Genomic DNA, 15,065 nt, shown 5'->3' with positions numbered 1-15,065 from the left:
GCATTCCAATCACTTTAGTCTCCATTAGTTTCCCCAGTCACAGCTGATTAACTAATTGCTCAATCAGAAGGAAAGGCTGGGGGAGGTAAGGAACTAATTAGCTCTCAGCTAGCTAACCTGATAAAAGCTGGGAAGGAAGTGCTACAAAGGGGGGGGGGGCAAGCCTAGTTGATCTAGACTGAAAGCATTCTCAGGACAGAATGATCGCTTTTTCTTCCAGGGCTTTGGTGAAGATGGACTCAAAGATGTAGGGATTTAAAACTGAGATACTGCATTGCACTGGTGGAAGGGGATAGAATAAAATACAGACTGAACACTAAAAGAAAGTGGGCCATCACAGGATGGGGACACAGCACTGCCCAGTTACATGTGGCTTGAGAGAAATCCCACATGCTAACAAGTTTCCTAATACCTCTCATCCCTATTAAAGCCAAATTTTCTTTTCCTTCAGGTTATGCCACCCATCAGTATTGGGGTTTAAACCAGCAGCATGAGGAGCATCAAATATTACAACTGAAAAAAAGGCGTGTGTTCCAAGATAAGGCAACAAATGCGTGCTTGTGGATTTCACTTGCTCCTGATCCTATAGCAAATAAGTATGTCACTGAGTTGCATTTAGATGTGAGTGCAAGACTACATACAGCCATTGTAAAGACTATCCCCATAAGATAGAAAATGGGATTACAGTATATTTGTCTATTTTAAAGTCAGTTCATTTCCACTCAGTTTAAGAAATGTTAGATAAAATTACACTGCCTCTTTGGTTTTAGAAAGAAACAAAACGTATTTCCAAGCTGTCAAATCCTTGAGGCACTGACACGATGGCAGTAGTGCAAATGCTGCAAAGTATTACCAGTGTGCAATGAAAAGGGAAGCAGAGCCACACAGCAGCCTTGTCCTTTCTCCCAAGCAGATGTACCTCTCTAGATATGGATGGGAAAGAGCGGGAAGTGATTTGGTGACTTTAGTCCCAAGTTTTTAGACCAGCATGTTCTTGACTCTCTGGAATACACTGACCACATACCAAAGCTTCTCGACTTTCACAGTGTCACATGCCAACTTGTCTCCCTGTTGCTCTGCAGCTCAATTAAGCTACAGGATTGTTTTATTTGCAAGATTATATTTACATACTTTCTTTGATTGATTAATTAGCAAGGCACCTAATTATTGATAAAAAACCATTCCATTCTCTAGGTCAGCATTGACTGACTTTTGCTTGTTTAAGGAACACTTTCAATTTTTATATTTTAAAACTGATTCATTTTCTGGTAACGCACTGCTTAAATAATACTGCATGTTCTGAATTTTCTTTGTAAAACAATTGCTTTAGAACAGTTTCCTGGAGTTTTTTCTGCTCCCCTGTTGTTTGTAGGAGTCTTTTCAGGAATGAAGGAACTGACTATGAAGAAGATGCAGTAAAAGTGATTGTACACGAAGTGCTATCAAATGCACAAAGTAAACAAACTATTTCCCCTGGTTGTTTATTCCAATGGTTAATCACCATCACAGTTGAAAATTGGTGCCTCATTTTGATTTGAATTTGTGTGGCTTTAACTTTCATAGAATCATAGAAAATTAGGGTTGGAAGGTACTTCAGGAAGTCAACTAGTCCAACCCCTGCTCAAAGCAGGGCCAACCCCAACTAAATCATCCCAGCCAGGGCTTTGTCAACTTTCAGCCTTTGGTTCTTGTTATGTCTTTCTTGGTTAGATTTAAAGAGCCCTTTAGTATCTGGTATTTTCTCCCCAGGGAGTTACTTATACATAATAATCAAGTCACCTCTCAGTCTCTCTCTTTTTGATAAACTGAACAGATTGAGCTCTTGAAGTCTGTCACTGTAAGGCATTTTCTTCAGCCACCAATCATTTTTGCAGATCTTTTCCACACCCTCTCCAATTTTTCAACATCTTTTTCAAAATGTGGACACCAAAACCGTGAGCACCATTCCACTATGAATCTCAACAATGCCATGTGCAGAAGGAAAATCAACTCCCTATTCCTACAAGGGAGAGAGAATATTTTTTTGCTAACTTCTTTCAGTAACAGCTTCTGGCTTTCCCCCTCTTTGTTCTGCTTCATGGGTGCTGGAGGTAAATGAGATCATAACTAATTAATGTTTTTAAAGTGTTTTGTAAACCTGGGATGAAAGGCATTCTACAAGCATTATTACTTGGAACAACCTCTGGGAGAGTCATTTTTGGCTCACTAATTTAACTTCCAATCTGAAATTTCCATGGTTAATTTGTGATCCTCTTAACCCATGAGAAAAGGATCATTTGTTAGACCCAGGAGCAGTTTGTATGAGCTCTTATCTCCTTCTCTAGTTTTCTAAAGCCAAAAATGTAAAAAGCAGTAAAAGATTTAACACATCAGCTTTAAAGAAAATCCATTGGAGCAGAGGGTATTTTCTTTAAAAACAGTTGTTCAAACAAACTTGGATCAGACATTAATAGCCCTTTCTAAAGTGAGATATTTCAGTCATACATGACATAATGGGTTTATGGGCTTTATTTTGGGATTCCAGCTTTGAAACTAACTAGGCCATTCATCATCATCACTATCTTTTGATTCTAATCAAATGCCACATCCGCCAGAGCATTAGTAAAAATATATAGAACTTTGCATATGTGCCATTCCCATTTTTTAAAGAAAAGGGAAGAGCTAAATATTCTCTCTCGCTGCCACAGATGTGGTCAGCAGAGATGCTAGATGTGGATACCCAGCATTATAAAAGAGAGGGGATAGCTGGCAGGGTGTTCTCTATAAGGGCCTTGGATCCTGGAACACACACCCTCCCCTTGGTCCAAATCAGTCTGAATTTGGAGACTTGGGCATTCTGCAAAAGACATCTGAGTTGGAGAGTTTTTGAAGAAAGCCGAGGGTCTGGTCCCACAACAATGAAGGGGCCGAAAGGATTTTCGTAGCTGTCTGGCTGAGCTCCTGCCCAACTGATTGTTTTAATGCTGCTGTGATTTAAATGGTATTGTTAATGGTGTGTTTGCAAGCTTAGAGCTTGGGATTTTTGTTATTTTTCATTTTTTTGTTATTTTTTCCAACTGAAGTCAATAAATGTTGCCAATATTTAATAGGTTATAGGTGGGGTTTTCAAAAGTGCCGAAGTGATTTAGCAGTACAAGTCTCTGAAAGACAATAGGCACTTTTGAAACTCCCACCCTGCATCAGTAAGTTGACTGTAGCACTCATTACAACATACTGGCTGAAAAAGCACTCTGGACAATAGTTTTCCACAATGCAGTCATTTTGGCCAAAGATCATCATAGATTACTTTGTATGGCTGAGTAACCTATAGATGTCTTCCACTGACTTACGGGTTACATCATCATTAAACTTACTCTATTCTTCCTTTATATGTGATTCCCATCAGTCTTCCTGGAGGATAACAAATGTTTCCCATTTTATATGGGCCCAATGCTGGGCATACTATTGTCCATTGTGCTGAGGTCACCGGCACACTGCAACATGACTGGCTGCCACTGCTCCAGAGGCCAATTTGTATTCTGAGGGAGAAACGTGTCCTCCTGCAGATGGCTGGGTGTCTTTTATATGGCTGCCCAACTCTTCTCTCTTAATCCTTAATGCCGCAGATCCACAGCAATATTTAGGCTCCTATCTTCCACTGATCCTGAGCTGGCGGCACAACTACTGCTACCTTTAGCCATCATTCTGCTCTCCTCTCCGAAGTAGTTGTGACCTTTTTAAAGATTCCTGGGACATGGCTGTGGGAAGTTGCCTGCCTCACATGGCTGTTCAGTCCCCTCAGATAACCAGAAATAGAAGCCCTGACTTGATTAATAAAAACAGACAGATTAATGTACCTGACACACAGCATCTGCAGGGAACCCAAATTCATAGTTTGGCTGCTGTCTCCCCCCCGGGTGATGGAATGAAGCTGGAAGCCAAGGAGATTTGGGCCATAGTCCCATAAAAATGATCTTCTCCAACTGGTTGGTGTTCAGTCAGCCTATGAAGAACTCACCCTTGCATATGAATGTCAGAGGATGCACTGAGCTCCATGTTTCTCCAATATAATTCTTAAGCACCTGATTCCTACATGACAATCTAGTTGAGCAGGGTTACAGACTGTCTCTGGAAAGTTGTGTTCTGTTCTGTTACTAAACTTTAGTGTTTGAAATAAAATAAGTCTTTATTTGATTCATACACACGTTAATTGGAGCGAACATTGAAGCATAGTGGCTATAGGCAGGAATATTTACTCAGGAAGCAAGCACTACAGGAGTCATTGAAGGTAACATTGCTGGGCTGAAGGCATCAAATGAAGACACATTACTGGGACTCATTGTCAAAATGCTCCTTCAAAGTCTCCCTAATTCGAAAGCCCTTTGCTCTGCCCCTCTAATTGCCCTGGTGTCTGGCTGCTCAAAGCCAGTAGCCAGCCTATCTGCCTCAGCACACCACCCCTGGGGAAACCTTTCCCTCTTAACTTTGCAAATATTATGCAGAGTACAGCAGGCTGCAATGGTGATTGGAAGATACTCACTGTGGTCTAACCTGCCAAAAAGGCAGCACCAGTGACCTTTTAACCTGCCAAAGGCTCATTCAACCGTCATTTGTCACCTGCTGAACCTGTTGTTGAAGTGCTCCTTGCTGCTGTCTAGGTTCCTGGATTAAGGTTTCATAAACCACGGGAGCCAGGGGTAGGCAGAGTCTCCCACGATCACTATGGGCATTTCTATATTGCCCATTTGAATCTTCTGGTCTGGAAAGAAAGTCCCAGCGTGCAGCTTTCTATACACTCCTGTGTTTCTAAAGATGCGTGCATCATGCACTTTCCCTGACCACCACACATCAATGTCAGTGAAATGGCCAAGGTGATCGACCAGCCCCTGCAAGACCTTGGAGAAGTAGCCCTTCCAGTTGATTTACTCATTGGTAAGATGTTCTGGAACCAAAATTGGGATATGCATTCCATTTATTGCCCTACCGCAGTAGGGAATCCCATTCTTCCATTGCCTCAAAGCCATCAAGTATTTCCCTGCATATTACCAAGAGTCACAGTCCTTCATAGTAGGAGCCGATTAATGAACCTGCACACTTCCATCATTGCAACCCCCCCGGTGGACTTTCCAACTCCAAACTGATTCACAACTGACCGGTAGCAGTGTGAAGTTGCCAGCATCCACACAGTGATCGCAACTCGCTTTTCCACAGTGAGGGCAGCTGTCATTCTGGTGTCCTTGCGGTGCAGAGCTGGGGTGAGGGTAGGGATAGGATACAGAGTGACCTAGACAAATTGGAGGACTGGACCAAAAGAAATCTGATGAGGTTCAACAAGGACAAGTGCAGAGTCCTACACTTAGGACGGAAGAATCCCATGAACTGCTACAGACTGGCTAGGCAGCAGTTCTGCAGAAAAGGACCTGGGGGTTACTCTGCACAAGAAGCTGGAGATGAATCAACAGCGTGCCCTTATTGCCAAGAAGGCTAACAGCATATTGGGCTGCATTAGTAGGAGCATTGCCAGCAGGCCAAAGGAAGTGATTATTCCCTTCTATTTGGCACTGGTGAGGCCTCATTTGGAGTACTGTGTCCAGTTTTGGGCCCAACACTAAAGAAAGGATGTTGACAAATTGGAGAGAGTCCAGCGGAAGGCAACAAATGATTAGGTGACTGGAGCACATAGTTATGAGGAGAGGCTGAGGGAACGAGGCTTGTTTAGTCTGCAGAAGAGGAGAGTGAAAGGGGATTTGATAGCAGCTTTCAATTACCCGAAGCGGGGGCGGGGGGTCCAAGGAGGATGGAGCTAGACTGTTCTCAATGGTGGCAGATGACAGAACAAGGAGCAACGATCTCAAGTTGCAGTGCAGGAGATCTAGGTTGGATATGTAGCAGGGCTCTCCGTGACCCTGCCCTGCTTCCGCTTCTTCTCTGGTCACAAACCTACGCAGAAACCCTTGATTCCATAACCACTGGTGTAGGTTTATTTACAAGTGCTTCCAACACCATTTGTGTACACAGTCTGCTCTCTTAGCAGCCAGCCCCAGGAGGGAAGAGCCACTGCTCTGCTTCCACCCCTGGCTTCCTCCTCCTCCTTCCTTCCTTTGCTTACTTTATACAGCCCCAGGGAAATTGCTGGCAGCTGTCTCTGATTGTCTCCTGGGGTGCTGGATTTCTCCAGCCAGCTCCAATTTACCTTCTACAATGGGAGCTGGCATAAGAGGGGGCTGACTCAGCAGTCTTTACCCAGCACCCTGTCACAGATATTAGGAAAAACTTTTTCAATAGGAGGCTGGTGAAGCACTGGAATCGGTTACCTAGGGAGGTGGTGGAATCTCCATCCTTCAAGGTTTTGGTTTCCTGGTTTGACAAAGCCCTGGCTGGGATGATTTAGTTGGGGCTAGGCCTGCTTTGAGCGGGGGGGTTGGACTAGATGATCTCCTGGGGTCCCTTCCAATCATAATCTTCTATGATGCAGCTGTGGTACATCCATATTTCTCAGGGTGAAAGATTATTTTTTAAAGTGATAAACTCATTGACATGCTAAGTTATCAGGAAACACTGAACAAAGCATCGTTCAGCAAGACTGGCTTTCACAATATCTACACTCATTCAGAGTCGCTCTTCACTTCAAAGATCGTTGATCACACTGAACTCTTGTTCCACAGGACTCTTTGTTCCTGGAAATCTTTGAGCAAATTCTATTCAATACAGCAATTTACCTTGAACAAAATGTTTCTAGGTTTTTTTTTTTTGTTTTTTTTTTAAAAAACCTATGAAGTAAAAAACCAGGTTTCAGATGAGACAAAAGACATTATTAGAACACGGGGATGCCACATGGAAAGCTGAAACTGTCCAAGTAAAACCAGGACATGGTCACTTTACAAGGGGGAGCAACAATAATTAGGCTCCAGACACTGAAGTACCAGTAATGAGAAAATTATGCTGGTATCCTGCTCTCTGTAGCATGGTGGGTGTAGAGTTCCGTTCAGGCAACTTCCAAATAGGCACCCTGTGCAAAATTTCTATTTACGCAGACTTTGCACAAGGCTCAGGGTTTGATTCAGAGTAAGTAAATAGGCAAGGAATAGATTGAAGGGTACAATCCGTCCACGTCAAAAAGTGATAGAAAACAATAAGGGAAGAACCAATCTCAACAGTCTCTCTCTCCCCACACCCTCACCCCGCTTCTTAAATCACAGAAAAATTGAGATTTTAAGTTCTGTGGCCCTTCTGCAGCATTTGTTTGCGTGTCCAGCATTTATTCAATGAATCACGTTAGGCCTCACTGACCTGGGCATCAACACAGAGATATCATTTTACTTTCACTTGCCTGAAATCTTCTTGAACTATTATGCAGTTGCTGGTATTAACCTCAGGCAAGCCACCTTCCCTTTTACCTCTCCCTTCTGGAGGAAACATATTCCCTGCAGCCACTGCAGTGCAATTCCTTCTCTGCATTAATACTGGAGTTTCCCAGGAGCTCAGTGCCTGGTAATGATGGAACAGAAATCTATCGATTTCAACAACACTTGCAGGTGCTCAGCACCACTCAGGAACAGGCCCTTGGTGAACTCTCTCTGTTTTCTATCCCCTAGCAAGATGGAAGGTAAAATCAGGATCTACTCCTTCTAAAAAATCCCCAGCTAGAAAACTTTCTAGTGGTATTTTTCTCTTCTCTGGGCATTACACAGGGGCCTTTAATGCTAGAGTTAGACTAACTAAAGAAAGAACACATAGGCAAGGCATATGAGTGGACTGCAAGAAAGACAGAACAGTCAAAGGGTAGTTACCTCAATTCTGAGTCTCCTTTGGTCATGAACAGGAGCCAGCATGGCCTCTCCTCTCCAGTTGCAGTCCTTGCTGGAAGGAGGCAGGATCAACATTCGGGTGGTATGACAGTACTATGCCTGGGTGATCATTCAGGACAAGTCTTCAGGATCTTATAAAGGTACCAAAGTGCAATTCAACCCTAAATAGCTTTGTAGAAACATCACCATGGGATCCCCTAGTCATGTGTCTAACTGATTTCCAAATCATGATCAGTTTGCAAGTAAAAAGATAGCCAGGTGTTTGTTTTCTAGCTGCCAGCTTCCCTCCAACAAACTCAGCCTTCATCATCACAGTAATAAAGGTTCTGCAGGCCAAGTTTTGCCAGCAGTTACACCTGTGAAACCCTGTTATTGTCAGATGTTCTCAGTGACACCTGTGCAAACCCACTTACTGGGTACCTATTGAGATCCATAGAGGCCTAAATGCCTCCACATAACCATGCTGCTAGCCCCACCTTACTCAATGTGGTAATACTAACCACATATATACTTGATACTACAGCATTTTTGCCTCCAAAAGAAAGGGAGACCAGCAGTGGGAAGGAGATATGGATTTTAGCTGGAATACTTTTGTGTGTCTACACATATGCAGAGCGCAGGGGAATGCAGCTGGAAAAGCCTAGAAACATCCAGAAGTAGGGTGTGGCAGTTACTAGACATGTTCAGTAGCTATACAAGAAGGTTTCATTGTGGACTAGGAGTTTTATAACTCCTACAACTATTCACCATTGACCTGTGAGAGTCAGAGCTGGAGTGGGAGGAGAAGGCTACAAAGAGAGGTATTAAAGACAGCCCTAAGGCTGATTGACACAGCTGATTGACATGGGACTAAGAGATGTCTGCTGTGCATGCTGGGTCCCAATACTTGTACCACTTTGGCTACTAGGGAAGCCTTCCATTAGAATAATATTTGGACCACCATGCTGAATTTTATGGACGGGGGGAAGCACTTGTCACCCCTGTGGGCAACAGATCCTAGGGAATTTGCATTTAGCTAACAGCTCTAAACTGAGATTCTGTCTCCGTTAAAGAGAGAACAGGAGCAGAGCTGGGTGAAGTGTCAGCTTCATGGTAGGAAGCAATGTGTGTGGGGAAAGGATTATACCAATTTTTGAATACCTTGATTTGTGAGAACTTGTTTTTTTTTTTGTTTTTTTTTGAGCCATCATGTATGCTACATGGTGGGGTAGTAATGCCACATAACATTTGACATGAAATAAAATAAGGAAAATGAGAAGAAGGAAATTGAACGTGCAACAACTTCATCAGCAATAACCAAACAAGTCTCCTCATTAAACAAGTCACTGCTGGGTTTCAACGTGTGCACCACAAAGGGATATGTTAAAAACATTCTATAAAATAAAAATGCAGCAGAGGCAGCATCTGAATGCTACCTAAAACAACAAACCACATTATATCCAAATTACATTCAGCTCCAAAATAAAGGTACAGTAACATTTTTTTACAATCATATTTTTCAGGGCAAGCCCAGCCAGTCCTCAGGGCACAGACCAAGTATTACAGAATTTCTGCAGAGTAGCGGCCCCCAGGTCTGACCCACTGTTAATAAAGCTGGGGCATGTTATCTGGAGAGCAAGATACTTTAAAATAAATACTACTTGAGTTCACTGACTGGATGAAGAGCTGGAAAAAATAAATGTTGGTCATGATCATTCATTTCCTAGCTCTGGTGCTTACCTTCAGCTCAGACTGATTTTTCAAGCATCTCTTTAAATCTTTAAGTTGTTGTCATCCTGATCCTAATTATTTTGCATATGGACAGATACCACAAATTGGAAATACAATCTGTAATGGGAAGGATAGTTTTACCTTTGAAGATCAGAAAGTTCTCTGGCTCTGCAACAGGCAAGCACAGGTCATTCAGAAAGTTTCATTGTATTTGGTTCAAAACATAGATCGTTATGTTTGAATACAGTGGCACCAGCATGTCTCAGTCTTAAAACAATGTATTTAATTGCATTGGGTAAAATTAACTTTGACAATAATCAATACAGTTACAAGTACATTCAGACTAAAACCTACTAGCTAGGACACACGATGACCAAGGGGCAAGAGAAAAATATAATAATAAGGTGGGGAAAGGACTTTTGTTTACTTTGCCTACAAACATAATGAAGGAACTGTATGTGACTATATTAGTTTCCTAGTCACTGAGCTAATGAACATTTCTTAATTGACTGGGGTCTTCAGGGTCTGCCACAATAAAGGATTCCTCCTAGAGGCTAGGAAAGCTGGTTTAGTGGGTAGGGCATCAGACTGAAATTCAGAAGACCTGGGTTTAATTCCTGGCTCAGCTACAGATTTCCTGCAAGACTTTGGGCAAGTCACTTTATTTACTCTGAATGATGCTTTATAAAAGGAAGGTGACTAGTTACACTAATACAGTCACCACTGTTACAAAATTGTAATAAATCTTGTCCAAAGTATGTCATGTAAATGTCATGTATCAGTGGAAAAGTTATAGACTGCTAAGTTTTATTATCCTGTTTAAATCCTAGTATCATCTTTCTATATGAAGTTATGAATATTTGCTATGTGTTTGTATCTCAAACATGTTTGCTTGGGTGAGGCCCCAAGACAGAATTCCATCAATGCTAGCCAGCCTGCTTGATGACCCAGTAAGGACAATATATGAGAGAGACAAGGTAGGTCTCTTAGTGAGCCCCTCCTGGAGAAATTTCAGAGCACTGAGGCTATGGCTACCCCGTGATTCAGCAAGGCATGTAAGGACATGTGATAGGACGTGATCTAAGACTATCTTTTGCCAGTAACTTTCCACGCACTAGGACTGAAAGTAGACTGTGACATCATTTCTTTGCCTTTCATTCCTGCTCCACCTCTCTGTGCATGATTTCTAACAAAGGAGAGCTTTTGAACAAAGGAGTGATGAACTCCAATCTAATGGGGGAGGCAGAGAGACTTATTACAAGCTAGCAGGTTTACCATCACTGCTATGATCCTGATTTACAGACTCTGAAATCACTTGTAATAGATACGATTCCTTTAATCATTCAGTAACTCATCTTCTATTAATAAATCTTTAGTTATAGTTTTCCTAAAGGAATTGACCACAGTGTGGTATTTGGTAAGGTCTGAAGTATATACATTGACCTGGGGCTGATCCTTTTGGATTAGAAGAACTTTATGTATGATGAATATATGTATTCAGGTATTCAGTAACCTCTCATCATAAAGACTAGATGTCTGAGGGATGTCAGGGGCTGCATTGCCTAAGAGGACTGTATTTTGGCTTCTTGTTAACCAGTGTGATGACACAGGAGCTCATTTTTGTTACTGGCTTAGTGAACTCTAATGTTAGAATAATCACCAGTTTGGAGGTATGACTGTCCTCTTTTTTATCAGTCTGTCCTGAATTTGGCACGCTCAGCTCTGACACGCTCGGCATGGTCACACACTGTGCCTCAAATCTCCATTTGCAAAATGAGTATATTAATATTTCTCTGCCTCACAGAGGTATTTTAAGGATATGCTCCCTCGGTGATCATGAGGTGCTTACTGCGATGAGGGCTATACATTGAGCTAGCTACTGTACAAACACAAGAAACATTCCCTGCCCTGAAGAGTTTATAATCTTATAATTAGGGCTCAATCTTTAGCAGGTGAGCTGCATTTACCATCCCCTCTTACCTGTGTTCCGGAGAAGCTCATTTACTTTCAGTTAATTAAGAATATTTGGCATGCCTACAATCTACTTCCCCCCTGGATCTCAAAGTTCTCTACAAATATTATCTAAGTTTCCCTACACTTCTGAGAGGTAAGCATTATTCCCATTTTACACAGGTGAAAATGGAGGCATCATATATTTGAATGACTTGCTTAACAGAGAAACAAAACAGCTGTCATTGACATTGAGTGGCAGGTTGAAATACTAAAATGGCCAAGAACCTTAAAAAGGATCTAATGTGATTAAGCAGATCCAAAAGTCCTCATGTCTTGATCCTGTAAACTAATCCATATGAATCCACTCCAGCACCCATTCAGAGCCAGGGGAGAGCTTGAAAGATTGGGTCTTAGAGGGTATGTCTATGCAGCAGCTGGGAGATTGCTTCCCAGCATGGATAGACAGACATGCGCTACCTTGACATGAGCTAGCATGCTAAAAACAGCAGCATGGCTGCGCTGGTGTGGGCAGTGGCCCAGGCTAACTAGCCAAGTACAATCCTGTCTGATTGCCTTGGTATGTGCTCGGGCATCTAGTCCAAGCTGCTGAGGCCACACTCTTATTTTTAGCATGTTAGCTTGACCAGAGCTAGCACGTGTCTGTCTACCCATGCTGGGAAACATTCTCCCATGTTCTGCCAGACAGAAACTGGTGCTACGAGCACGTAAGATGGAGCAGAAATTCCAGCACTCACCCTAGAGAAAACAGACAATCTGCTAATGTGTTCTTCCCAGTTAAACAAATGTCATATTTTCCTGATATTTCATGGCAAAAAGTTTTGATTTAAAAACAAGATTTAACCACTGGAGCAGCGCCAGATTTGCAACTTACATGCCCCTAGGCACAGCATCTTCAGCACCCCCCAGCCTACAGCTGACTTTCGTGTTTTCTGCAGAGGGACAATAGGAGAGAGAGGTGCTGAATGGGCGACAGGCTGGGCCAGTTCCGGTGAGGGGGGGATATGCTCACCCCTGGGCTCTGGCTTCTGGCCTGGCCACGGGGTGGGGCCTCAGGGGGAAGTGGAGGAGCAGGGTGCTGGGGCCCCAAGAGAGAGGAGGAGGAGCAGGGGGCGTGGCCAGAGTTCCAGAACTCATGTGGGGCCCCCAAATTGGCTGGGGACCCTGGGAATGGGCCCCATTGATTCGTGTGGTAATCCACCACTGTTTAGTGCCCCTAGAACACCAGCGCCCCTAGGCATGTACCTACTGTGCTTAAGTGGAAATCCGGCCCTGCACTGGAGTAATTTACATGGAAAATTCCCAGTATTCTTGTTTCTGCTGAAAAATACTGCACATATTTGTTACCATCAATTTCTCAGCCTATGGGAAATTGTTTTCAAATATAAAACCTCACCTCCAATTATATAACAGGCCTGGTTTATTTTGGGGAGGAAATCTTTAAAGAGGGAACATCTCAGAAAGATGCATTTCCTGAACAGCAGTTTTGAAAAATCAGATTTTGGTCCTGGCTGATGCATCTTGTAATGACACATCAGTCCAGGTTGCATCAGTCACATTACATAACAGCGAAATGATCTAAATGGAAGAAGTCAGACAAAACTGAGAAAATAACTTGAAAATCATAAATCCTGCCATGGATTCTGATATGAATCTTGACAGCATTCCTGAAATACAGAGAAACCTCCTGGACCGAGTAAGGTCACTGTCACTGCTGCTGACTCAAATGACAAGCAGTTACAAGTAACAGATGTGACTGACGTCTGCAATGGAGAAACTAGTAAATATAAATGTTTTATTTCTTAAATTGGTAGTTGACAGGAGTTACGCACGGTTTTTGCGTAGCTTGCGTAACTCTGGTCGACTGTCCCTGAATCTCGGAGGTAAATGTAAACAGGGACTTAGCTTGTGATTCCCTATTACCCCCTGATCCCTTTCTGCAGTACTCCTTCCTAGCAGTCATTTCCCATTTTGTATGTGTGCAACTGATGGTTTCTTCCTAAGTGGAGTACTTTGCATTTGTTCTTATTGAATTTCATCCTATTTACTTCAGACCATTTCTCCAGATCATTCTGTATTTTAATCCTATCCTCCAAAGCACCTGTAACCCCTCCCAGCTTTGTATCATCAGCAAACTTTGTAAGTGTACTCTATATGCCATTATCTAAATCATTGATGAAAATATTGAACAGAACCAGACCCAGAAATGATCCCTGCAGGACTCCACAGGATATGCCCTTCCAGCTTGACTGTGGACTACTGATAACTACTCTTTGGGAATGGTTTTCCAACCAGTTATGAACCCACCTTATAGTAGCTCCATCTAGGTTTGTTTATTTGTTTATTTCCCTAGTTTGTTGATGAGAAGGTCATGCGAGAGAATATCAAAAGTCTTACTAAAGTCAAGATATACCACATCTACCATTTCTCCCCTATCCTCAAGGCTTGTTACCCTGTCAAAAAACATTATTAGTTTGGTTTGACATGATTTGTTCTTGAGAAATCCATGCTGACTGTTACTTATCACCTTATTATCTTCTAGGTGTTTGCAAAGTGATTGCTTAATTATTTGCTCCATTATCTTTCCAGGTACTGAAGTTAAGATGACTGTTGTGTAATTCCCTGGGTTGTCCTTATTCCTCTTTTTATAGATTGGCGCTATATTTGCACTTTTCCAGTTCTCTGGAATCTCTCCTGTCTTCCATGTGTAACCCTTCTGCCAATTGGAGTTGGCAGCAACAAGTGCTGGGTTCAATATCTCCAGTGGTTCCTTTCAACAATACAACAAAAAACTGGCTTGAGCCCCCACCCAGTACCCTGGGAGAATTACACACCAACCCTTGGGTGCCTCTAGAGGCAATACTTCCCCTCTCACAAGCACAGAGAGCGAGTGTAGAAAAGAGACTTTTAATAAAAGCGGAAAAAAACCTGGCATTAAATTGGGAAAATGCCGCAAGCAGGATTCACATGCATAAAACCATGAAGAAAACACCCACCCCAGAGTACGTTGGGCAGTTTCTTTTGTCTCAGGTTCTTAAGTCCAGCAACAAGAAGTTCCTTTAATGTGCCTCTCCCTTCACAGCACCCCATTCATAGGTGTTGTCCTTAGTCAGGACAGACCCAGAGTGTAAAGGTGCAGCTGCAGAGTTCATCTCCCACCCTGGTTGGGGGGGTGCGAAAGCACCTTGCTCGCTCCGCTATCCACAAGCAGCTCTGCCAGCCGCTCTGCTGCACACCATCACCTTCTGCTACCACCTGCCTCTCCACTATGACCTCTGCGGATCGGTCTCTTGCAGTTCCACCCAGTTCTCTGTGATTTCAGCTCTTAGTGGGTGAACCTCAGTGCTAAAGTTGGGCAGGAGCGTTGTTCTTTCCCTATTTTAGCCTCTGGTTCCACCTCATTTTCACTGGCATTCACTAAGTTAGATGTCCAATTGCTACTAAACTCTTTAGTGAAAACTGAAACAAAAAAGTCAGTTAGAACTTCTGCCATTTTCACATGTTCTGTTATTGTTCTCCCCCCCCCAAGCATTTGAGTAATGGGCCTACCCTGTCCTTGGTCTTCCTCTCTTGCTTCTATATCTCTGTAGGATTAGC

The 15,065-nt window shown here is 42.8% G+C and overlaps 1 long non-coding RNA gene across 1 annotated transcript in view; it reads right to left on the bottom strand.

Annotated features, from left to right (window-relative positions):
* LOC137150831 (uncharacterized) overlaps positions 1–7,936 on the bottom strand; it is a 43,208-nt gene extending 35,272 nt beyond the window's left edge. Inside the window, exon 1 of the long non-coding RNA XR_010919082.1 lies at positions 7,770–7,936. This is a non-coding gene — a long non-coding RNA (uncharacterized lncRNA). The remainder of the gene's footprint in view (positions 1–7,769) is intronic.
* Positions 7,937–15,065: the final 7,129 nt, after the last annotated feature.

Source organism: Emydura macquarii, unplaced genomic scaffold (assembly GCF_026122565.2).
Source record: "Emydura macquarii macquarii isolate MOO-44397 ecotype Brisbane River unplaced genomic scaffold, CSIRO-AGI_Emac_v2 contig_1027, whole genome shotgun sequence".
NCBI lineage: Eukaryota > Metazoa > Chordata > Testudines > Chelidae > Emydura > Emydura macquarii.
The sequence above is the reverse complement of the archived record's forward strand: the minus strand, read 5'-3'. Positions and strand labels throughout refer to the sequence as shown.